Consider the following 26,596-nt stretch of genomic DNA (forward strand, 5'->3'; position numbering starts at 1 on the left):
TCTTCCATATCTCCTTCTCTCTCCTTTATCTTTCTGCCAGGCATATTCCCAAATTGCTTCCCCAGCTGTCAGAAAATTGTCTGTATTCCCCTTTCCACAACTCAACTGCCACCCATACTGTTTTGCCTCCTCTGTGCTTCACCTGTTATGATGGCTCTGCTGCCTCTATTGTTACCAGTTCAGCCTTCACTTCTGAAAGCAGACAAGAAAAGACTACTCAAGGAAAGCCTCCTTATATTCAGTTTGATATTATACTAGGGCAACAGGCTCATGGCATTGTTTCTCAGCCAATTTAACAAGTGAGCCTGCAAAGTAAGCTTATATAGCCCCCAAATGGTGTTTGAATCAACCATAGTCATTGATGCTTATGTTTTGGACCAATTATAGCCTGTCTCTTGAATATAAGTCATACTGATCCCTCTGACAGGTCAATGGGGAAGTCCTCCTCTAACTTAGTTAGTTGTAGGGTCATTTAGAGTTCCTTGAAACTCATGATAACACAAAGTCTGATAGAGATTGCTTCAAACCACAGTGACTATGTCTCTAGGGCCATAGAAATGATCTGTGGTTGTCAAGTAGCTTTCTTACATTACCTGAGGGTTAGTCTAACAGCTGGTAACAACAGTGGAAGGCAGGAAGTATGAGTGGGTATAGGCCAACAGTTCTGTTGCTCAGGGCCGCAAAAATGAGCCCAACAGCTGCAAATTAGGGACTTAGATTGCTATGTGCCTCCAGCATTTCTGCTGACTGGAAAATGGACATCAGAAGCCAGTCTTACAGTTAAAACTGAGTGAATTTACTGTTAAAATTAGTAGTGACTTTAACAATGTTTATCAGTGTTTAACATCTGCCCAGCAGCCAAGGGAGAGGTGAGTTTTCATCGTCCATTTCAGATTACTACAGTTGTATTTAATCCAGTGCATGGATTAAATTGCTTCTAAGATTTCTAGTGATTCTAAGGCTAGAAATTTCATTTTAGAAATGAAAGAAGGCAGTAATGGAGAAGATAAAAAAATGACTTGAAAGAAGGAACTTTCTGAATTACCAAAGTAAATTACCTCCTTTTGTTTTATAAGAAGCATTTTTATCCTAAATCGTTTTAAGATATATATTTTAATTTTTCTTGTCCTTTGATAATTTTAAATTCTCTTTGTATGTATGCATTCATGTCTTCATGTTGATCACAGAACATGAGTATAGATGCCCCGGAAGGCTAGAAGAGGATATCAGGTGTGGAGCTGGAGTCATGGGGCTAGAGCTACCCAAATTGGGCTCTGGAAACTGAACTCCTGTTCTTTGTAAGAGCAGTAGATGCCCTTTACTCCTGAGCCATCTCTCTGACTTTTGTTTCCTGGTCTTCATGGCTTTAATATCCTGTATTTTCATAAGGCTAATTTTGGGTATGTGGATAAAATGAGCATAGAGAAATACAGCAGGTATTTAATTAAAAAAAACTTGTAAAACATGAATATACTTAGATATTCTCAATGAACTAAATGCTATGACAGTATACTTGGATGATCAAAATTGCACAAATATGAATGTGTAGTTGAATGTTGCTATAGTGCCATAAAAAGTCAAAGACTCCAATGTCATAAACTCTGGGTTTTCCACTGAAATAGTTTTTTAAAAGGGAAGGCAAGAAGAAATGTCCTTTAAATAGGTTGGAGCACAACAGTATGGCACAGAGAGAATGCTGGACAGAGGAGGTGATTTCTACAAAACATAAGCAGATATAATTCTTATGTTAGTAGGAAGCCTAAGTACTTATTGTATTCATTGCTTTTGTCTTGGGATTTTACTGCTGTGAACAGACACCACAACCAAGGCAAGGCTAATAAAGGACAACATTTTTTTTTTTTTGAGACAGGGTTTCTCTGTGTAGCCCTGGCTGTCCTGGAACTCACTTTGTAGGACCAGGCTGGCCTTGAACTAATAGGGGCTGGGTTATGGGTTCAGAAGTTGAGTCCATTATCATCAAGGCAGGAACATGGCAGCATTCAGGCAGGCATGGTGCAGGAGGAGCTGAGAGTTCTACATCTTCATCTGAAGACTGCTAGGTAAAGACTGACTCCCATGTTGTTAGGAGGGGGGTCTTAAAGCCCACACCCACACTGCTACATTTACTGCAAGGCCACACCTCCTAATAGTGCTACTTCCTGAGCCAAGCATATTCAAACCATCACAGCTATCACTGTCCACTTACTTAACCAATCTTGAATAAGACAGTTAGGGTTGCCTGAGCCTGATGAAACCATTATTCCTAATGTGGCAGGTCCTTGACATAAAAGGATGCCCAAAAGAGTGGCTAGAAAAGGTTACAAAGTAGCTTGGGAGCTGCTCTCAGCCCAGAGTTATTTGTGTTTCTTGAGGTAATATATGATGGTCATATGGGATTTTTACCACAAACACAATGGCAGGAGATATGATTAAAATTTTCAGTAATGTATATCCTCCCTTATAATTGCCCATATCCAATCTGGAATGCTCAGGTAATTCTCACAGTGAAAGGAAAGCAATTAGCCAAAACCAGCAATGATGCATGCAAGGCCTCAGCAGGGGGAGATGGTATCTTCCAGAACTTACTAGAAATCGGGGCTGGGTGAGTTCATTTGAATAATGTGTAACCTCATTGCCCTTCGTACAAATGTGAATTATACCCTGCCTCTGCCTCCATACTCCATTCAGAGAGTTTGGCTGCTGTTCTCACTCTGACCTATTTTTCTTTCCCAGAAAGGAAGGGAAACAGGCAGGTAGCCTTTTAGGCAACAGCGCATTTTTGTTCTCAGTCCCATTTAGTCTGAAGAGCATAGAAGACACAACATCTGTTTCCAAACTCCCCCGCTCCATGCTGAAGGAGAAAAATTTAGGAGTGTCCATGGCACACAAAACTGTCTCCTTTATTACCTTTTAGGTCTAAGTTAAAAAGAAAGGAAAAATCATACGAGCCCTTTTATTCTTTTATTTTTAAACTCACTTTCAAAGATAAATAGTGAGGGATTTTTTTTTTTGGAGTCATTAATAAAAGAATAGTCTCTCCCGTGTATGAGAGCACATAATTATATGCTAATTATACAACACAAAATAGCAGGGGAAGGTGCTGCAGAGCTTGTGAGATATGAGAAAATATCGTTAACACTGTTGGGATCATCAGTAAAAAAACAGACTCGGCTTCATTTCTTTTAATGTTTTGATATTATTTCTCTGTGGCAGATCTGGGGAACTCAAGGCAGCTTTAGAATTTCCTTTTCTTTCTGTTGGTACGGACATCACACTTCAGAACAGAGGGGTCAATCGCTTGTAGGTCTGATTTCCTGAGGAAAACACGACAAAATGCTTACTTTAAAATTGGCTTTATATTGTCATTAGCTATATTATCTTTGGGAATTATTTATCCAAGGTACTCCTACTTTTCCTGTGTGTAAAATGGATTCTTAGGGCACAATTCTTAGCTGATTGGAATGCTTGTATCCTTATTCATATACTCAACCTTTCTTAATTGGATAGGAATTATGTAATTTGTAATATACCATGAAACAAAATAGATTTTTTTTAAAAAGGTGATACAGTGAAAGTGAACAGATGATAAGGATTCCTGAGCACCTATATGGTAACAGTACTCATAACTTAAACATAAAAGCAAGTATACCATTGGCATAGCAGTTACTGTGTTCTGACTCCAACCATATTCAACACAGTCAACTACACTGGACAATATGGATAACACAGGGATATATAGGATATTCTTTTCCTCCATGAAGCATATGCACTTGAGATAGGGAAATGAAGACTGTTGGTAGCCTCATGAGTTCCTTCATCTCTATGCAGCATCTTGCAAGGGACATCAGAATCAATGGCAAATGGTGTCCAGACTAATGCTGTTGAAATAATGGACTAGCAATGCCCTTGCTTTAGCTCTGTGATCTACAAACACACAAAGATGTCAGACTAGGTTCAGCTTCAAGGTCTGTAGCTGTATACACCAAGAACATTCCTCACTTCCTTCACAGCTAAATTAGTAAGACATTAATAAGTGGATCACGTCGGAAGGCAGATAAGACTAGTTTTTAGAAGGGAGGAAGGAAATAGCTTCTTGTGAATTTTGCTGATTGAAGACTCACATTGCCTCCTCCACACAAAGCTGGATTTTATATCAAGGCTGAGTGTTGTAGGTCTAAACAGGACAATCGTGCTGCTCCAGACTCAATGCAAAGGGAGGGCATAGCGTGGGGGTTAACGTTTACTTCATTACCTTAAGGCGGCAAAGTTCATATACCTCCCTCCATGCCTTGCCTGATGTTCACTTTGCCTGGCAAATGTAAGTACATTTATAGTGGGGTAGTTATTTCTTGATTTGCTTGCTCTTATCCAGCATATCCCTGTCCATCTGTCTTCATCCTACAACCAGTCGGGGCTTCAATTGCATTCTATTCCACAATACAAAGCCAAATGACCTTTAGGGTTGTGGCTTATAAATTATATTGCAGCACCTACAGTAAGAAATATATCTTTTTTTGTGACCCATTATACACCACACACACACACACACACACACACACACACACACACCTGTATGTGCCACACTGCAGTTGAAGTTATACTCTGATATTTTGATGTCTTTCTTTCATACCTTTTAAGCTTCCTCCTCCTTTTTCCTCCCCACTTCTTTCTTTCCTCTTTCCCTTCCTTCCTTCCAGTCTCAGCCCCATGGGTTGATTTTACCACTTGCTGATTAGTTTCATTCTGCATCTCAGGAGATGCCACCTCGATATGTGATTGCTTCCCATGGCCTGCTCCATTGAACTTGTGGAGATACAAACTCCTTAACCAAGTTTTCAAATCAACTCAGTTCTCATGTTTTAATATCAGTTTTCAATATAGGTTTGGGTAAACATTTTATTTACTTTTGAGTTATAGATCTCAGGGAGAGGAAATCATATGGTATATAAATATTAATTCAAAAATGTCTTATTGTTTACTGTTCTAAGGTGCTGTTCTAAGTTCCAGGTAAAGATACCAAAGAAATAAAAATCATAGAAATAATAAATTCTGCTCTCAGTGCCAATACTAGGTTACATTTGTTTTCTGATGCTGCCATAGTAATTTAAAGGAAGTTGAAGTGACTTAGTACAATGTCCATTAGTCACTACAGGTCATACATCTAGCACAGGAACCACAACAGTATCAGTTGTTTGGGTTTTGTGAAGTAGAATCAAAACGTGGGTGTCACACTTTTACAACAGGGCTGTGGTTCCTTATGGTGAGCCTAGGGAAACTCCACTTCTAAGATCATTCACATTAGCATCTTCTGGTTCTCAGGGACGATAGAACTGGTAGAGCTAGGCATCCCAGAGCCTCTGCCACCTCTATTAGGATGATGGTCTTTTCCAATCTCATTGTCTCCCAGTCTGAGAGTCTAGTGGCATAGCCAAGCCTTCTAAGGTCTGTACCTCTCAGGAACCGTCCCTAGTCTCAGTATTCTTCTGGTTTCCTCCTTTGCTGTGTCTCCAACTAAGTTTTCTGCCTGTTGTCAAGTGCATTTAAGGAATGAGAAAGTTACAACCTGAGGGAATTCCCTGAGGGTCAGCTAATCAGCAAGCACAGTTATATCTGCCAAGCACTTTCACCACAGGACTTAAATTACTGCTTCTTTGAGGAAACAGAGGATAATAAAGATAACACATGTGGGTGACTAAGATAGATCAGATCCTACCTATTATATGGGATGCAACAGAAATTAAAAATTAGTAAAATACAAAGCACATTAGATGATGTGTTATGTCATAGTGGAGGAAAAGAATGGTGTCTTAGTTAGGGTTTTACTGCTGAGAACAGACACCATGACCAAGGCAACTCTTATGAGGATGACATTTAATTGGGTCTGGCTTACAGGTTCAGAGGTTCAGTCCATTATCATCAAGGCGGGAACATGGCAGCATCCTAGCAGGCATGGTGCTGGAGAAACTGAGAGTTCCACCTCTTGCTCTGTGTTGTGGAAGACTCACATGACTATTTGGAGAATAAACTTTTCAAGCAAATGAAAGAACAAGTTAAGGTCCCTGAGATGGTAGCTTTCCTGGGAAAACTACATCCAAGGGATAGCAATGATGTCTGTATCTGCAATGGAGCAGGTGGTAGAATTTAAGGCCAGAAAACTTTCTTAGGCATGCCACATCTGATGTAATCTTTCGTAAGGAGCATGTAGAGAATGGGGGAGTTCTCATTAGATGACATGGGAAGAATTGGGGAAATATTTTTTAATCTGCTTTTCCTTAATGCTCAGTAACTCTAGGACATTTAACATAATGGAAACTCCGATACAACTCCTTGCATTTGATATTTCTTAAGAACAGATGAACATTCTTACATTATAATGAGGAAGGCAGACACTGAGTGAAATTCATGTCAGAGAAGCTAAAATCTCAAATGACAAGGCAATTAGAAGCAAAAACACTTAAGGAACCTGGTAATTGTGGTAATAACATTAGGTTTTTAATAAGGAGGTTCAGACAGAAATGGAATAACATGCGTACAATTTTCACATCAATTAGATACTGAGTTCAAGGCAGGTAGGAACCCAGCTAGGTGCCCAGGATGCAGCATTAGCCAAAGGTAACATTTTAAATCTGGTGTTTTAAATTAGGGAGCTGCTTACTTCATTAACGATAATTTAATAGGAGTAAGAGTGTCTGCCTTGGCATTTGTTTAGAGAGTTATTGGAAATTAATGCAGAAACTTCAAGTGATACATCACCAGTGCTGTGTTTCTCAAGCCTGGCCTACATTTTCACAATTAAAATGAACAGTGGACAGCAGATGAGCACTCTCAAGCTCCCAGAAGATGGAGATGACTCCACACTATTTGAGCCATGTGTATATTTGTAAATCTTACTCCAAAGCATGTGTTTATGACCTTAGAGTTAATTGTGAGTATTCATACACTATAATGCAACACGGATTGGGGGCCATAGAACATTCCTCAACTATGAAGACTATCTTAATAACCTATAGTATCCTTAATATCTTGTAAGATATTCCTCAACTATGAGGAATATCATTGGCTATGGAGTATATCCTGTGAATTATACAGAGAGGATCATAGTTCTGACCCTTACATTAGGGCCAAGGCCAAAGTTATTTCATGTTAATTAAAGACATTGTAGACTTAATATTTGTTGAAAGCTAAGTATACATGGGTAGCAAAACTTTATCTAGTTTTGCTTATGTGAAGTTCCCTAAGGAAGGAAGAATCGGACTTGAAGGAACTTAAGGAGTAGAAGGGTGAGAAAGGGAGTCAATTTCTTGACTAGTGTAGCCACGAGTTTGTGTCTATTATACCCCAATAAATAATCTCCATCCATACAGGCAGCCACCACTCATAACTCATCAAACAAACAAACAAACAAACCCAAGAAGATATCAAACCTGAAAGTAGGAAAAGTTGTTAGTGAAAGAAAGGTTTTGTGTGTGGGAGGATGGAGAAGAGGACACTGGAGCCATGTATGTGTCCTATATATATACATATATATGTGTGTGTGTGTGTATGTGTGTGTGTGTGTGTATGTGTGTGTGTTTGTGTGTGTATGGAATTAGGAAAGCATAGATTAATTAGAAAGTAAAGGATTAGATGGTGATGCTTGCGGAACCACACTTTTATTTCTATATTGGGTGACAAACTTCCTTCTTGCAAATATATGCTTTTATCCAGTCTCGATTCTATCAAAGCCCCTTCCCTCCTCACATCTTTTACATATTGTGCAGGCAGTTGAAAAGCCCCATAGAAATGAGTTCCTGTGCAGTTTTAATTCCTTACTTTGGTGGAAAGGTTAAGAAGACTCAGTGTATTTTTCCAATAAGCTCAGAGAGCTTTGGAAATGATGACCAGGTGGTGTATGAAGCACAGCTGTGTCCTAAATCCCTCACATCTCTTGGAAGGCAGACAATCAACAGCTTGTCAAATATTTCAGGAGCTGCATTACAACTCTCAACTGTAGAGTTGCTCTGAAGTGTACCCTGTAGGGAAGGAGGGACTGGGTTTTCTGTTAGAATGGTAACACCTCAGCCAGCCATACCCCAAAAATTCCAGATCCCAGTTTTAGTGGGTTACAAAAAGATTTATGTATTGGATTTGTGGATATTAACTCCTGAGAATAGAAACACAGAATAACATGTCTTAAATTATTGGAAGAAATAGCAAGGAAAAGAAAAAAAAATATTTGTGTGGTTATAAGAAATACAACTAAGACCTCAGCAAAACATACTCAATGTTAGCTCTCAATGAGTGGCCTGCCTTGGGAAATAAGAAGTTCCTCAGGTTTGAATGTGATCAATTTATAACTTAAATGTTATGCAAACATTCAGGGTTGACTAGATCAACAGTCATAGAGACAGGAAACAGCTTATGAAAAAGCTTGGAGGTGTAGATCAAGTCTTAGTCATGGGATTGAAACTCATTCTCAGGGTGAAGTAATGCATGTGAGGGTGAGGTCACGCATGTGAGGGTGAGGTCACGCATGTGAGGGTGAGGTCACACATGTGAGGGTGAGGTCACGCATGTGAGGGTGAGGTCACGCATGTGAGGGTGAGGTCATGCATGTGAGGGTGAGGTCATGCATGTGAGGGTGAGGTCATGCATGTGAGGGTGAGGTCACGCATGTGAGGGTGAGGTCACGCATGTGAGGGTGAGGTCACGCATGTGAGGGTGAGGTCATGCATGTGAGGGTGAGGTCATGCATGTGAGGGTGAGGTCATGCATGTGAGGGTGAGGTCATGCATGTGAAAGGAAGTGGGTGGCTAGGAAATCCTGGGAGCCGCGTGGCAGGAACCTGCATCTGTGTTATGAGACATTTAAATTTCCATGTGCAAGATTTTGATTTCATTCTCTAGACATGGATGAACTATGAAAGAATCTTATACGATCATGATAGGAGAAAGGTCTGGTTTCTAGTTCAGTGTGAAGGATCGCAGCTGTGAAGGATCAGAGGAAGGATGGGATTATGGGTAATAAGAAAAGTGATGACGTCGTGGGTGTAGAGAGATGAGATGTAGAATCACATCAGCATTTGATAATAACATGAATATAAGAAGTGAGTAAAAGAAAAATTCCATACTCATAGCCTTATCTTTTGCTGATTATTTTGGTGATAGTCATAGTAGGCAGAGACTCAAAGTAGGGAAATATAGTGGATGCTGTGATTTGTAGACCAAGAGATAAAAATAGAGTTCAGTGAATTATTATTTATCATTATTCCATGGACAGCATTGAAATCATTCATTAGTAAAAGCTTTCTCCAGGGAAATGTTTAAATTGCGACTCCTGAAGACATTTAGCAGGTGATGTGAAGTAAGGGAGTGGCTGTGGCATCATGAAAGAAAACTATTTACAAAGTTGTTTCTTTAGTGTCTAGTAAGTAAACTAAGTGTTACTGTGCTGTGAATATTGAACTGAAATTTTTTTGTACCATTGACCCTGGCATTATATTTCCACTGCCTCTGAATCAAACAAATATATTTCCAAATCAAACTAGTTTCATATTTATGAACAACTTATATAGAAAATAAACAGGGAAGCTGAATAAATACAATCTGAAATATTCCTTTAAACCTTCTTTAAATTTTCTACCATCATTATATGTGTGTATCTTACACATCATATATATGAGGTACAGAGAGAAAGGGTAAAAGGGGGGAGAAGATAAAGGAGAGAGATTATGTGTATAGTAATATGAAAAATTGTGATTACAGTAAGAACTCCAACTATAGTAAGTTGGAAACAAAGAATCATATCAATGTATAAGGACATTGAATCTTAGCCGGGTGTGGTGGTGCACACCTTTAATCCCAGTACTCGGGAGGTAGGGAGGCAGAGGCAGGCAGATTTCTGAGTTTGAGGCCAGCCTGGTCTACAAAGTGAGTTCCAGGACATTCCCAGGGCTATACAGAGAAACCCTGTCTCAACCCCCACCCCCCAAAAAGGACATATTTGTTCTTGTCCATATTTTCAACTCATGCAGAAGTTAAATCTTGAAATAATGTTCCAGACAGGAAGATCTGACATTTGGTGAAATTTGATCCACCGTTTAAAATTCAAGATTTTAGATTGAATAAAATAATTTAGAATTGTTATAGTTTATAGGAAGCTATGGAAAGGGATTTGTTGTAATGTGTAGTATTTGGCTTTTTAGAGATATGGTTGATTTTCCTGTTGACACGTCTTTCACTCATGGTGTTCAGTTGCTTCTTGTAAGCATTGATGTAAGGTTGCCATAGTGCATGAGGAGATTAGCCCAAACTCAACAGAGGTTTGTTTTGTCAAGCACCTGCTTGCTTTTAGCATTTTTCCCTCTGCATCTATGGCTGACTCTTCTCTGTTGACAAACATATTATACTGTTAACTGTCATTCCCATTCCCTTCCTCATCTTATTCATAGAAAACTGAAATCTGGGAGTAGAAGAAGATGTGTGTGCACGTGTGTGTGTGTGTGTGTGTGTGTGTATAAGAGAGAGAGACACACACAGAGGGAATGAGGCGGACAGACAGGCAGACAGAGAGGCAGGGGAGGAGAAGAGATTTGTTTTTCAAAGGATGCTTGCAAATTATTGATTGTAAGCACTGCTTCCCTGCTTCAGTTTTCTTCTTTAAAGCATTCTGGACTTGAGAAAACTAGTTATGGGAGAACTGGTTTCATCCAGATGTTTGTGGGAGTTGGTTTGCTCAGCCTGCTTCTAGGACTCATGCTGTGTGGTACTTCTTTTCTGTCTTGAAAGAAATAAAATTGAGTATTTTCAAAAGACACTGTGTCTAACAGGCAGGGAAATCCAAATGGGTATTATGATTAGAAATCTCAATTTCCCAGCTTCAATTACAACCTATGATCCATTTGTGTGATTGCTAAATGTATGATCCGACAGTCAAGCCTCCTTTGTGATTAAACTTTTTCAGATGAGCTTGTTGAAAGCAGAGCTTGCATGTATAATACTCATGTAGACCACAGACATAAATCATATGCCTCCAGATTATAGCTTTAGGGTTTTGAGATGAGGTCAAAGGAAGTTTGCTTGTGAATAAAGTTTGTTCAAAGTTATTAATGATAACCTTAGTATACTCACTTTTTACCTATGTTAATGGTCTAAGGAGAGCCTATTTAATGACCTGGCACCATATTTCATACTACAGTTAGAACTAAATATTGATAATATGATAAAATCTCTTTATACATATGAAAGAGACTGTGAGGTCAAAGAACCATCATGATAGACTTATCTTCAAGAGCAATGGTATAGCAATCAGGGTTCATCCTTTCTGAGCATACAGACAATACAGAGAGAATGTGACGACACAGTCATTTGTGTCAAGTGATGGCTCCTTTTCCATTTCACTGGGCGTGGACCCCGGAAGTGTGCAGCGCTCTCACCTGACATCATCCCCCCATTTCTCTTGCACAGTGGTTCTCTCAGCCTCACCTCAACAGTGTGCTTCAACTTTGCCTCAGGATAAATGCTTACATTATATGTGTGGCTCTCTCAGGGTATTCCTGCTAGAATCTTTCTATGGAGATATTGGGATATTATTGAAGAAATCCTATGTTTATTCACCATTAAATGCATCCCACTTCTGAGGAGTCTTATGGGCATGCTCTGTTTTTCAATCATTCCTCCATGACTCTTCATCTTCTGCTTCAGAATAGAAGCTAGCCAACTTATCTCCTTTACTATGGCACACAAAGAGTAAAGCCATATCCAAATCCAGGAGGATTTGTCATTGTTTGCAAATGTACAGGGCAGTTTGTTTTCCTCAGTTTTTACAAGGGAGATGAACATATTAAAGGGACATGTCCTGAAGACCTCATGATAATGGATCTCAAGAGGTGTTGTGGATGAGGCTATCTATCTATATCTATATCTATATCTATATCTATATCTATATCTATATCTATATCTATATCTATATCTATATCTATATCTAGATATAAAATGCATACTCAGAAAGTCATGTGTAATGGGTAATTATAAGTCAACTCATCTGGTCCATAGTCACAGCAACCAAATATTTAATCACACATTGCATGTTTCTTGTGAGGGTGTATGTTGAACGATGCTTAAAATGGGGAGGTTTGCATAAGGCACATTGCTCATGTTAGTGTGGATGGGGCCCCCTCCAATCACACATAGATATCATACATAAATAATCTTCAATGGGCATCTTCCAATCAAGCCTAAATAATCTTCATAGCAGCATTAAAGATGAACAGAACCAAGACGTCACTAAATCATAGCATTGGCAATAATACCAACTGTGAAGCCCCCTGAGATGGTGAGCTGTTACAGTGCAAGCATCTTGACCGTAACATTTTCTTAAAGAGATGACAACCATCGTGCATATTTTAAAATGCTAGTAACTACACAAGTGCTATTCTTATAGTTTGTAGGAATGCTCAGTCAGATCTTGTGTCTCTGCACATAAACTTCCATATATAGTTAGAAGAGTCAAAGATTCAGATAGATCCATGGAAGATATCAGCTTTTTTGCGGGGGGGGGGGAGGGGAGCATGCATGAATACCCCATCTGTTGTACCCATTCTTTTGAAGTCACTTTAGCTATATTAAAACCAAGAATAATGCCATATCTGATGAAGCCAAGCTGTTCTTAGGTCAGTCATAAGCATGGGGGGCTACTCATGAACCTTATTAAAGTAAAAATCTATGAACATTCCAAATGCACTATAAATAAGCAATATTTTTCTGTTTGGTTTTAAATGCCAATTATTAATTTTTTACGGAGCGGGATGTATTATTTTTACTAATTGAATAAGCAGTGACTCCATTGTAGACACTGATATACTACTTTTTCATTCGTTATTTTGTATTGGAATTTTCTTTATATATATATATATATATATATATTATTTTTTTATTACGTATTTTCCTCAATTACATTTCCAATGCTATCCCAAAAGTCCCCCATACCCCCCCACTTCCCTACCCACCCATTCCCATTCTTTTGGCCCTGGCATTCCCCTGTATTGGGGCATATAAAGTTTGCAAGTCCAATGGGCCTCTCTTTCCAATGATGGCCGACTAGGCCATCTTTCGATACATATGCAGCTAGAGACAAGAGCTCCAGGGTACTGGTTAGTTCATCATGTAGTTCCCCCTATAGGGTTGCATATCCCTTTAACTCCTTGGGTACTTTCTCTAGCTTCTCCATTGGGAGCCCTGTGATACATCCAATAGCTGACTGTGAGCATCCACTTCTGTGTTTGCTAGGCCCCGGCACAGTCTCACAAGAGACAGCTATATCTGGGTCCTTTCGGCAAAATCTTGCTAGTGTATGCAATGGTGTCAGCGTTTGGAAGATGATTATGGGATGGATCCCTGGATATGGCAGTCTCTAGATGGTCCATCCTTTCATCACAGCTCCAAACTTTGTCTATGTAACTCCTTCCATGGGTGTTTTGTTCCCAATTCTAAGAAGGGGCATAGTGTCCACACTTTGGTCTTCATTCTTCTTGAGTTTCATGCGTTTACCAAATGTATCTTATATCTTGGGTATCCTAAGTTTTGGGCTAATATCCACTTATCAGTGAATACATATTGTGTGAGTTCCTTTGTGATTGTGTTACCTCACTCAAGATGATGCCCTCCAGGTCCATCCATTTGGCTAGGAATTTCATAAATTCATTCTTTTTAATAGCTGAGTAGTACTCCATTGTGTAAATGTACCATAATTTCTGTATCCATTCCTCTGTTGAGGGGCATCTGGGTTCTTTCCAGCTTCTGGGTATTATAAATAAGGCTGCTATGAACATAGTGGAGCATGTGTCCTTCTTATCGGTTGGGACATCTTCTGGATATATGCCCAGGAGAGGTATTGCTGGATCCTCCGGTAGTACTATGTCCAATTTTCTGAGGAACCGCCAGACTGATTTCCAGAGTGGTTGTACAAGCTTGCAATCCCACCAACAATGGAGGAGTGTTCCTCTTTCTCCACATCCTCGCCAGCATCTGCTGTCACCTGAATTTTTGATCTTAGCCAATTCTGACTGGTGTGAGATGGAATCTCAGGGTTGTTTTGATTTGCATTTCCCTGATGATTAAGGATGTTGAACATTTTTTCAGGTGCTTCTCTGCCATTCGGTATTCTTCAGGTGAGAATTCTTTGTTCAGTTCTGAGCCCCATTTTTTAATAGGGTTATTTGATTTTCTGGAGTCCACCTTCTTGAGTTCTTTTATATATTGGATATTAGTCCCTTATCTGATTTAGGATAGGTAAAGATCCTTTTCCAATCTGTTGGTAGTTTTTTTGTCTTATTGATGGTGTCTTTTGCCTTGCAGAAGCTTTGCAGTTTCATGAGGTCCCACTTGTCAAGTCTCGATCTTAGAACACAAGCCATTGCTGTTCTATTCAAGAATTTTTCCCCTGTGCCCATATCTTCAAGGCTTTTCCCCACTTTCTCCTCTATAAGTTTCAGTGTCTCTGGTTTTATGTGAAGTTCCTTGATCCACTTAGACTTGACCTTAGTACAAGGAGATAGGAATGGATCGATTCGCATTCTTCTACATGATAACAACCAGTTGTGCCAGCACCATTTGTTGAAAATGCTGTCTTTCTTCCACTGGATGGTTTTAGCTTCCTTGTCGAAGATCAAGTGACCGTAGGTGTGTGGGTTCATTTCTGGGTCTTTCTGGGTGTTGGATCTTGTCAAATGCTTTTTCCGCATCTAACGAGATGATCATGTGGTTTTTGTCTTTGAGTTTGTTTATGTACTGGATTATGTTGATGGATTTCCATATATTGAACCATCCCTGCATCCCTGGGATGAAACCTACTTGGTCAGGATGGATGATTGTTTTGATGTGTTCTTGGATTCGGTTAGCAAGAACTTTATTGAGGATTTTTGTATCAATATTCATAAGGGATATTGGTCTGAAGTTTTCTATCTTTGTTGGGTCTTTTTGTGGTTTAGGTATTAGAGTAATTGTGGCTTCATAGAATGAGTTGGGTAGAGTACCTTCTGTTTCTATTTTGTGGAATAGTTTGTGAAGAACTGGGATTAGATCTTCTTTGAAGGTCTGATAGAACTCTGCACTAAACCCATCTGGTCCTGGGCTTCTTTTGTTTGGGAAACTATTAATGACTGCTTCTATTTCTTTGGGGGATATAGGGCTGTTTAGATCATTAACCTGATCTTTATTCAACTTTGGTACCTGGTATCTGTCTAGGAACTTCTCCATTTCATCCAGGTTCTCCAGTTTTGTTGAGTATAGCCTTTTGTAGAAGGATCTGATGGTGTTTTGGATTTCTTCAGGATCTGTTGTTATGTCTCCTTTTTCATTTCTGATTTTGTTAATTAGGATGCTTTCCCTGTGCCCTCTAGTGAGTCTGGCTAAGGGTTTATCTATCTTGTTGATTTTCTCAAAAACCAGCTCCTTGATTGGTTGATTCTTTGAATTGTTCTTCTTGTTTCCACTTGGTTGATTTCACCCCTGAGTTTGATTATTTCCTGCAGTCTACTCCTCTTGGGTGAATTTGCTTCCTTTTGTTCTTGAGCTTTTAGGTCTGTTGTCAAGCTGCTAATGTGTGCTCTTTCTAGTTTCTTTTTGGAGGCACTCAGAGCTATGAGTTTTCCTCTTAGAAATGCTTTCAATCCGTCCTATAAGTTTGGGTATGTTGTGGCTTCATTTTTATTGAAGTCTAAAAAGTCCTTAATTTCTTTCTTTATTCCTTCCTTGACCAAGGTATCATTGAGAAGCGTGTTGCTCAGTTTCCACGTGAATGTTGGCTTTCTATTATTTATTTTATTATTGAAGATCAGCCTTAGTATGGGTTTGGAGCATTGCTGTGTCCCCTTTATTCACTAGGGTTGTTTTTCCACTCATATTTTACTGAGGCAATCCAGAAGGAAGGACTTTTTTCCAACCAGGTGCAATTGTGACCTTTATGAGGGTTTCTTAGTATAATTCTAAGGTAGACTTGCAAAAGTGTCTCTTTAATGATTAACCTGTTTTAATAGGGGACAGGGTATACTCTAGCAGTGTGCTGGGATTTTTGTATATCTGCTTTTATTTTAATGATATTTGTGTGTGTGTGTGTGTGTGTGTTGTTTTGCCTGGGGCAATGTGAGCTGAAGCTGGTCTGGTCTGGAGTGGTTACTGCATTGGGAAAAGCTTGTTTTCTTGAATGCTGAGCAACCCTAGCTCATTTTGCTGTTAGTAATACAATGTTAATGTTCTCAGTAAATCACAAAAACGCTGAGTAGAAACTGATGCAGAAAGTGCTTATAGATGTTCAGCAATTAGCTGAGGCGAATAATTCCTATTTATGGAATAACAAATAAAACCTAAGTGATTAAAAAAAAAAAATCAGCACATTTCAACTGAAATGTGGGGCAACACGTGAGTTTTTGCTCTTAAGTGGTGAAAAAAAAATGCATTAGGAATGGTGTGAATAATATAGCCACTTACTTGTTTTCTGTGACTCTAATATAATCTTTGAAAAAAAAATCTAGTATTGTCCCATGCTTTACATAAGAAATGCCTAACTCTGTGAAAGACTATAATAACCAAATTTTAAAGGCCAATGACACACCTATGCTTAATGCCTTATTGTTAGAATTTTTCCATTTTTATATTTTATAGCATCACAAAAAAGGAAGTAACCCCCAAGAGGTAGATTTTACTGTTTTTGAAAATACTTATTTCGATGTCAGACTTGAAGGTGTTTGAATGAGAATATTAATTTCTTACTGGGAACATAATTACATTTCTTCTTCTTAGCAGTGTGATAAGATATTGATTAGTTCCATCTAGGGGTAACGAGGTAGGGTTTGTGGTATACAGACATACACAGCTAATGAATCTCGAAGTGGAGATGATATTATGATGAGATGTTCTCACCCTGCGCTCCTCATCACTCTTTTGTCATGTTATCCTGTGTCCTGCCTGCTGACAGCCTGTCTTCACCATTGAGACAATCAGCACCTGCAGATGAACATTCTGCATTCAGACATTACATCTTAAACAATTTTTAATGAATTCCATGGCAAGAAAAGGAAATAGAAAAGTAATGAAGTTGAAATCCACAAGTAAATGTCTTTTTTTTTAAAATTAATTGGTTATTTTATTTATTTATATTTCAAATGTTGTCTCCCTTCCCAGTGTCCCTTCCACAACCCCTTCATCTCATACCCCCTTCCCCTTTGTGTTTAAGAGGGTGCTCTCCCACCCACCCACCTACTCTAGTCTCACCTCTCTAGCATCCCCTTATTCTGGGTCAACAAGCCTTCATAGGACCAAGGGCCTCATCTCCTACTGATGCCAGCCAGATAAAGCAGTCCTCTGCTACACATGTACATAAGTAGCTGGAGCCATGGGCCCATCCATGTATAACCTTTGGTTGGTGGTTTAGTCTGTGGGAGCTCTGGTACTTTTCATTTTAGGAAAAAATTTGAAAAATCCACTCTAACACAAACTTATAACATATATATGATTGGAAAATTGTAAAACCTAGCTGAGAAACTTAAGGGCTTGTTAGATGATATTAAAATTCCAATATCACTAGGCTTTAAAATTGTTCTGGGGTTTTCTAAGAGGACTTTTTGACAACCTTATTGTAATATGTCATCTACCCTGAAGATAGTAAAGTGTGCTATCGGTTTAATGGGGCCCTTAGTGTGACCCTGGACTTCAGCGTGAGCTGATAGCATTACAGTCAGCCTTCCATACACCCTCATGATTTCTCATCCTTATTATAGACATGCTGGAGAACACATCACAACCCTGTAACCTGGAATGGTGGCTCAACAGTAATTTTAAACATTCATTTTAGGCTTAATCCGATTTAATGTTTTTAAAAAATGTTTTATGCTTTTAGGAATACTCCTTTTAGGGCCACCAGAATCACCAGAATCCTTATGTTTATATCTTGAAGAGATCAATAGCCAAGAGTTATTTAATAAAACTCAAATTTCCATGAAAAGGGTAGTTACTTGGTTCAGGGGATGATAGAACTTCTTATTCACAGGAGGAAATCCTTCTAGGATATGCATAAGACAAGGTCAGAAAGCAAGAATAAAGTAGGACCACCCAAGGAAAGCTGGAAAATACAGTGGCCCTTGCTGTCTGTAACAGTTAACTTACAGTTGTGCACCAGACATGCTGCTGCTGTGAAAATGGAAAAACACCAAAGAAAAACTTGAAAGGCTTCAAAGTTCTTGATGACTCTTCAATACTAAGCTTCTCAAAGAAGTTGAACTGCCATAATTTGCCTTTCTTATTTTAGTAAAGGTTAAGAAAAATGTCAGCTGGTGAGATGGCTCAGTGGTTAAGAGCACTGGCTATGCTTTCCAAGGTCCTGAGTTCAATTCCCAGCAACCACATGGTGGCTCACAACCATCTGTAATGGGATCTGATGCCCTCTCCCTCTTCTAGTGTGTCTGAAGACAGGTACAGTGTACTCATATAAATGAAATAAATAATTTTATTAGATATTTTCTTTATTTATATTTCAAATGTTATCCCCTTTCCTAGTTTCCCCTCCAAAAATCCCCTATTACCTCCCCCTCCCCCTGCTCCCCAACCCACCCACTCCCATTCCTGGCCCTGGCATTCCCTATACTGGGGCATAGAACCTTCACAGGACCTAGGGCTTCTCCTCCCACTGATGACCGACTAGGCCATCTTCTGCTACATATGCAGCTAGAGCCACAAGTCCCACCATGTGTTTTCTTTGATTGGTAGTTTAGTCCCAAGGTGCTTTGGAGGTCCTGGTTAGTTCATATTGTTGTTCCTCCTATGGGCCTGCAAACACCTTAAGCTCCTAGGGTACTTTCTCTAGCTCCTTCATTGGGGACCCTGTGCTCTGTACAATGGATGATTGTAAGCATCCACTTCTGTAATTGCCAGGCACTGGCAGAGCCTCTCAGGAGACAGCTATATCAGGCTCTTGTCAGCAAGCTCTTGTTGGCATCTGCCATAGTGTCTGGGTTTGGTGATTGTTTATGGAATGGATCCCCAAGTGGGGCAGTCTTTGGGTGATCATTCCTTCAGTCTCTGCTCTGAACTTTGTACCTGTAACTCCTTCTATGGGTATTTTGTTCCCCCTTCTAAGAAGGATTCTGAGCTTCTGGGCTAATATCCACTTATCAGTGAGTGCATATAATGTGTGTTCTCCAATATATATAAAGAACTCAAGAGGTTGGACTCCAGAAAACTAAACAACCCTATTAAAAATGAGGTTCAGAGCTAAACAAAGAATTCTCATCTGAGGAATACCAAATGGCTGAGAAGCACCTGAAAGAATGTTCAACATCCTTAATCATCAGGGAAATGCAAATCAAAACAACCCTGAGATTCCACTCACACCAGTCAGAATGGCTAAGATCAAAAATTCAGGTGACAGCAGATGCTGGCGAGGATGTGGAGAAAGTGGAACACTCCTCCATTGTTGGTGGGATTGCAAGCTTGTACAACCACTCTGGAAATCAGTCTGGTGGTTCCTCAAAAGACTGGACATTGTACTACTGGAAGACCCAGCAATACCACTCTTGGGCATATACCCAGAAGATGCTCCAACATGTAATAAGGAAACATGCTCCACTATGTTCATAGCAGCCCTATTTATAATAGCCAGAATCTGGAAAGAACCCAGATGCCCCTCAACAGAGGAATGGATACAGAAGATGTGGTACATTTACACAATGGAGTACTACACAGCTATTATAAACAATGAATATGAAATTCTTAGGCAAATGAATGGATCTGGAGGATATCATCCTAAGTGAGGTAACCCAATCACAAAAGAACACACATGATATAAATAACTCTTAAAAAAAAAGAAAAGAAAGGAGAAAAAAAAGAAAAATCTTCAAATTATCCCACCACACCTTTTTTTAAAAGATAAAATATGTATAAATTGTATGTGTTCTGATGTCAAAAAGCCAATGAGAAGGAGGAGAGTAAAGTGTGTAGGGATGTGATGTTCTAGAAAGACTAGTCTGATTCGAGGAATATTCTGACCCAGGGAGGGAAATGTCAACACCAGGAAGTCTTAGACATTGAGAGTATATGGTTTTTTTGGCAGACCCCAGAAGACTCTCATAAGAAACCACAGTCACCAAGCAGGTAGGCGGGTCAAGCTCATCTTATTTCTGATAAGATACCCCCAGTGCAGGTAGCCCTGCAGAGCACTGTCTGGATCACCCTAATACCTCAAGCTGGACTGAGAAGTACATGGATTGTTGAAATGTCATTGAGAAAGGCAAATGTATGTCCTCTCTGGAAGAAACTTAGTCTTAGTCTCACAATAATTTTCCAACTTTGCAAATACAAAACATAACCATACAATTAGAGAAATAAAACCCCAAACCAGACATATAAGAAGATACATAGATAGAGCAGCAACCACAATAGCAACAACAATCACCATCACCACAACAACAAAAAACAGCCCACAACACTGACATGAAACCACTGCTCCGTCAGAACTACAGGAAAGTCATAAAGGACCACGTGACCGCTAAGCCAATTAAAGACGTGATAGACTCATAAAAAGTACAAAAGGAGCCAGAAGAAGGCAAGGGAGTAAAAAAACAAGCAAAAGGTGGGGTGCAGACCCAAGCAGGCATAGTGATGTGCACTTTAGTGCATTCACACTCAGGAGGCAGAAGCAGATGGACCTCTGTGGGTGGGTACCAAGCCAGAGTGAACTGTACTGGGAGCTCCAGGCCAGCCAGGTTATAATGATTAATGAAATAAAGATCATGAATTTTAGAATGCAAGAAAGGTAACATGGAAATGATTGGAGGGACTAAAAAAAGTAGGAAATATGATATCCATATTGTAATTTGTGGGGGAAAAAAGATTCCTTTAAAAAAGGCAGCCTTCAAGCTGGGCGTGATGGTGCATGCCTTTAATCCCAGCACTGGGGAGGCAGAGGCAGGCAGATTTCTGAGTTCGAGGCCAGCCTGGTCTACAGAGTGAGTTCCAGGACAGCCAGGGCTATACAGAGAAACCCTGTCTCTCGACAAAACAAAACAAAACAATCAAACAAAAAAACTCAGCCTTCATGTTTTAGGGGGAAAAGTAAGGGAAGAGATGTCAGACATTCTGAATTGCAAATATAGCTAAGTCTTTTCTTCCCTCCCCCTTCCTTCCCCCCCTTTCTCCCTCACTCCCATTTCTCTGTCCTTCCCTTCTCTATGTGAATGTGTTTATATGAACCATATTATTTGGGTGGAGGGCTCAATAATTTTATCATTTGTTCGATGTGTTCCTCTGTAGGAAACTTGATGCCACTTGAACAGCACCACCATGCTGGTCAAGAGAACTATGATTCCTAGGTATAGGATAATTGCCAGCAGAAAATATTCCAGGAGAAAAACTCCCTGACAGTGTTAGGCAGCAGTATGGAAATTACTCAAGAGAGAAGTGCATTTTTAAAAGTAGGGTAATTCATAACTGAAATATTAATTGTAACAAATATGCCAGTACAAACCTTGATGTATCCATTTGGACATTTTCCACATCCCAAGTGGCTAGTCTAATACCAATTAAAGCATCACAGATTGCTATTATCTTCCTGCATTATTATTTTCATGAATTAATTTTGTCTTAAAAAATCAGACCTTTTCCAAATGAGAATACATTTAAATATCTGAGGTACAAAAGTGAAGCTGAATGTCAGGACCCATAGATATCTATAATTTCAAATTCTAAAAATACAGAACCATGAGAATAACGCTAGGTAAATTAGTAGCTGAGAAAGTGGCCTATGGGGTCACCTGATCATGCCTCTAGGTGTTTATGGAGAATCCAAATAATAACTCCATTACATTCTGAAGCTGCTAAAGCTTATCACTTGTGTGTGTGTGTGTGTGTGTGTGTGTTCATTCATTTTTCATTCATTCCTCCATACACACATATCCTTCCATTGTTTTAATCTTTCATTTGATAGATATCAGGAATACTGCTGAGTGATGAAGAAAGAAGTATATGTTAATATTCTTGCCTTACCATAGCTCATAATTCATAAATCACATTAATGTAATGAATTATGCCTTAAGTATAGATAAATTTCTGAATGTATGGATCATGAAGCTATCTCCTATCCTTTGGGCTTTAAGTCAAGCACAGTACTAAATGTGCACAGAGACTAGGAGCCATGAGTGGGGACAAGAACTTAGAAGAGTATTAAGTGTGTGTCTGTGGAGCCTTTGGGAAGAAGGGCAGATGAAGCTGGTGGGTGGGTCTACTTCTGGAGGATTTTATGTTTCATATATTTGAGGTCCTTTCTGTAGTTTGACACCATTGTAGATGTCAGGTGGTGGTGGCAAAGAGGAGGACACAGAAGGGGCAAGACTGATGAGGGAGTGATTCCCCTTATACAAACTAGATGGAGCACAGTCCTTGCTTACAGAAGGGATGATGGAAAAGGACTGGGGACAGATTCAGAGGATGAGTAGAAGTAGAAGAGGGGAAAATGTGTGGACAATAACTATGTGATTAATGGAGAATTATAGACTATTACACACAAAACATGGTTTTGAACAATGTAAAGGACATGGAGCATCCGGAAGACATGAACGGTGCATCTTCCCTGCTCGTGCCTAGGTGAAACTCTTCCTCATTGCCTTGAATTTCATTCTTTGCCATCTGCCACTCACATCTACTGAATGTAATGGCACTACCCATTGTCTAAGCATCTAGACATGCCTAGATACAGTCACATATTCTTGATGTGTGATCAGTACACAAAAGTTTTGCCCTACCCTACACATTGCCTTAATAGTACCTTTTCTAGTTTGATAAGGAGAGGCCAAAGTTATCAATAATAGTCAAAGAAATGTTTTTTCATGTTCAATAACTCTCAGCAATTCTTAAATTATAAACTATCTTTAATCTCTATTATGTCTTTTTTTCTACAATGAGTTTTAACTCCTCTGTCCTCTCGGATTCATGAAGGCAATGTTATATTTGACTCGCTCTATCACAACCTCTCTGTTTCCTGATGCCGATTGAGTAGCTTCAACTTTACATGATTTATTATGAATAACACTATGATTTATATTTTCTCAAATTATTATGCAAATTATATACACACCGTACTTTAATATATTATATGCACATATTATATAATCATACATGTAATCTTATTTGAAGAAGAATGCATAAAGTATCATAATTACTGCTGAAGATGTCATGGGTATCATGCAGACCATGAATGGGTGTTGTAGGATTTATAATAAGTAAAGACCTGTGAAGCTGGCTTGAAAGGCAGGTGCCCATGGGTGGTGAAACTTAAACATTGGTTAAAGGGCTTGATCTCTTTTACCTGCCCTAGAGTGTGAATGATTCGAGTTTATGCATCAGCAAGCTCTAAATTACTGCAGGCATGGATGTTCAGATAAGCCCATGAATGGATATGACTGCAAATATGAAATCTTAGGATTCCATCTGAGTGTTACCACATAATGTTTCTTTGACCCTTTAATGTTAAAAAAACTTATCTGTTGAGTTCTTTGTTCTTTCTTGCTTGAATTCAACATCACTTTTTGGTTTTTTTCAGTTTGTGTAGAAAGTCTTCCAAACTATTCACAAGAAAAATTTACAGTCCCTGTTGAAATTGCTTATAAAAGCTGTTTAAGTTAGCCCCACTTATTGTGTGTGTTCCTCTGAAACTCAACACACTAAGCATTTATAATCCTCTGAGAGCAATAGAGAGCTGCTCCCACTGTGAGCTTTGTTGGAAGCAAAGGGCTTTATTGTCTTGCTGTCCCTTTATGCTTGTTAAAATGTTCCCTTTCTCTCTGGCTTTTAATCCTGTGATCTGTTGAACAGTGGAGTACCTGACATGTGTTTGTTCCTTAGGCAAACGTGTAAAACTCTTCACGTTGGAATGGAGAAATAGAAAGAGAAGGTTTCTGCTGTGCCTGATGACAATTTTTGATTTTCCACATTCAAAGTTATTCTGGCTCCACGCTGGAGCAGTAGTTATGGCGAATCCTAGTGTTGGTCGGATTCTGAGGAAGGGGCAGAAGTTTCCTTGAGAAGTAAAGATTCCAAACAACTCCAGAAATGAGCGCCTGTCTCCTTTCATTTCTCACAGAGCAGCAGGTGTGTACCGTGTTCATAGGGTGAACTGTGACCGCCCCGGTCTTGTGGTTACTGTAGCTTTCCAGGAACTTGATTTCAAAGACAGATAACAAAATCGGTACAATTTTAGAGACCAGAGGGCAAAGAAGTGACTTTATGGTTAATAAAGGAAGCAATGATGTTTTTGATTTTAAAAACCTGGGAAGAAGCATTGTGCCTTGAACTGACTCACAAAGCCCCCGTGTTGGATGTTGTACGAAGCCCCCATGGTGAAGGAGCCAATATACTACCATTGATGAACCTTATGCTGTCGCCACCAGGGGCTTTGCAGTGCCACTGTCCTTAGAATAGGAAACAAAGTATAAAACACTGTTTGCTCCTGAACATCTGTCAGTGTTCAACCTGCATATTGTTTATAAATTTGCATGAAGAGCCCTGAGCCAATGGGCTTTCTCTTAATCTCCATAAACCAAATCCAGACACATTTCCTACCTAATCTATTCTTTATATATTGGAATTTACCCACATTTAAAGCTATGTTGTGCCTCAGCCTAAACAGTCTCTCTCTCTCTCTCTCTCTCTCTCTCTCTCTCTCTCTCTCTCTCTGTCTCTCTCTCTCACACACACACACACATTCTTATATATGAGTATATATATATATATATATATATATATATATATATATATTTACATACACATATATCCATATAATCATACACACACATACATGTATATATACAACATAGATACATATGTGTGTATATATATACTCATATATATACACATATCTATACCAAGTATATATATAATATTATATTATATATATATATATATATATTTACTTTAGAAATTTGAGACTAGTGAATTATATTATTGGGAAGGCCCACAGAAGATAATAACCAGGCGATGGTGGTGTGGGCTGGAGGTGCATGTGTAGTCAATGCATCCTGCTTGTTAAGCATCGTTATCTATGATGTTCTTTCCTTTAGAGAGTGGATTTTAACTTTGCAATGCATAGAAAGGGATTTGAAAAATTACTACCACATATGGAATGATCATCACTGAAGCTAACTGAATGGGAAATTATGATAGAACATGTCCTTCTTCTAGAATGTTCTCAAAATATTCTGACTTTGTGCTTCCACAAGTCACACCAAGAGTTGTTTTTTTTTTTGTTTGTTTGTTTTTGTTTTTTGTTTTGTTTTGTTTTTTTTACATGACAGCACCATGTTATTTCTTTGGACAGGTGGCCCAAGAAAATGTTACAGAAAGCCATTTCATTTGTAACTCAAACCAACCAGAATTTAAGAGAAAATGTTTTTAGCATCCCAAACCAGTGCAAAGGATGCTTTCAAGTCCAGTTCTGTTTCCCAAGTCCTACTGGCTACAAGCTAATTCTGAAGCACAGTCTTTGTCCTCTATTACTGCTCCCATTTGCTTTGACTGCAGGGAGACTGAAATCCTTGAGGAGTATAGTTCTTGACGAGGCTTAAACTTTAAGTAACACTTACTGCAGAAAGTGGGTAAAAACTATCCATTCAAATTATTCTGTATAAATGAGAGGTGAATCCTAAAAAAACCAATGTAATATCAAATTTGACAGGTGAGGCACATTCCAATTGAACTAAAAAGAAAATATCTTATGGTCTCTAAACTTTCTGGTGCTAGAATATATAATTCTTATCCATAAAAAACCTACCCAGATTCTCCTCAGCAATTACTTTCCTGTCTTAAGTTTGTTTTTTAACTTTCTAAGATATTTATCCTCATCTTATTGCTTCTATACATGATCTAAACTTATTATTGTCTTTCTGTGACAGTGTTCCCACCAGAATCAGAGAATGGGGTGGGTGGGGGAGATGTAAAGGACACCTCTCACTAACACATTCTGAAAAATGCCAACGGTGTGTCTTAGACACCCAGTGAATGACAAAATGAAGCACAGTTCATTTGCTAATAGCGAAGTCAAACTGAGGGTGAGTTTTCTGTACTGAAGGGAGAGTGGTTCCTAAGACGCACACTCACACTCATCCGCCTCCAGGAGGCCTGTAGCAGGTCTCAAAGTTCTAGGAAATAGGCTAAGGCCATTGTTCTGAAGATTCTATTCCTGTAGGAAGACTTCATCTGCACAGCTCGAAAAGCCCAGATATTCTGTCCATGAAAGTAATTCCCTAGTGCTGCTGTTCTATACGATAATAATCACATCTTTTAGAAAGTTAAATACAGAGTGGCATTGTACTGGTTGGGGCTGAGAGAGGAGTTAGGAAACTCAGTCCATGTGACAAGGTTGGCAGCTCAGAACTCGACCAATTCAAGAGACTTTAAAGTTCTAAAACTAGCAGGCAGCAATGTTGATGTAAAACAGTCTCCCTAGACTCATGCAAAAGCTGTCTCAGCTCTCCTCATTTACCACAGTGACTCTGCCAGAAGAGAAGAGGACTCTATGCCACATCTGTTTCCAGGCGAGCTCACCCTAATTATACCTAACCATAGCCCTAATTATACCT

The 26,596-nt window shown here is 39.1% G+C and overlaps 1 protein-coding gene across 8 annotated transcripts in view; it reads left to right on the forward strand.

The window, feature by feature from the left end:
• The window catches only part of Tafa2 (TAFA chemokine like family member 2), a 466,821-nt gene that overhangs the window by 431,777 nt on the left and 8,448 nt on the right, over positions 1–26,596 (forward strand). The window contains exon 6 of one of the 8 annotated variants that reach the window (XR_015048487.1): positions 23,865–24,110. The exons of the other annotated variants lie outside the window; for them this stretch is intronic. The gene's annotated coding sequence lies outside the window, so the exon portion shown is untranslated. The remainder of the gene's footprint in view (positions 1–23,864; positions 24,111–26,596) is intronic. 8 annotated transcript variants of the gene reach the window in all.

Source organism: Mus caroli, unplaced genomic scaffold, assembly GCF_978045245.1.
Source record: "Mus caroli unplaced genomic scaffold, Mus_caroli_1 scaffold_9, whole genome shotgun sequence".
Lineage (NCBI taxonomy): Eukaryota > Metazoa > Chordata > Mammalia > Rodentia > Muridae > Mus > Mus caroli.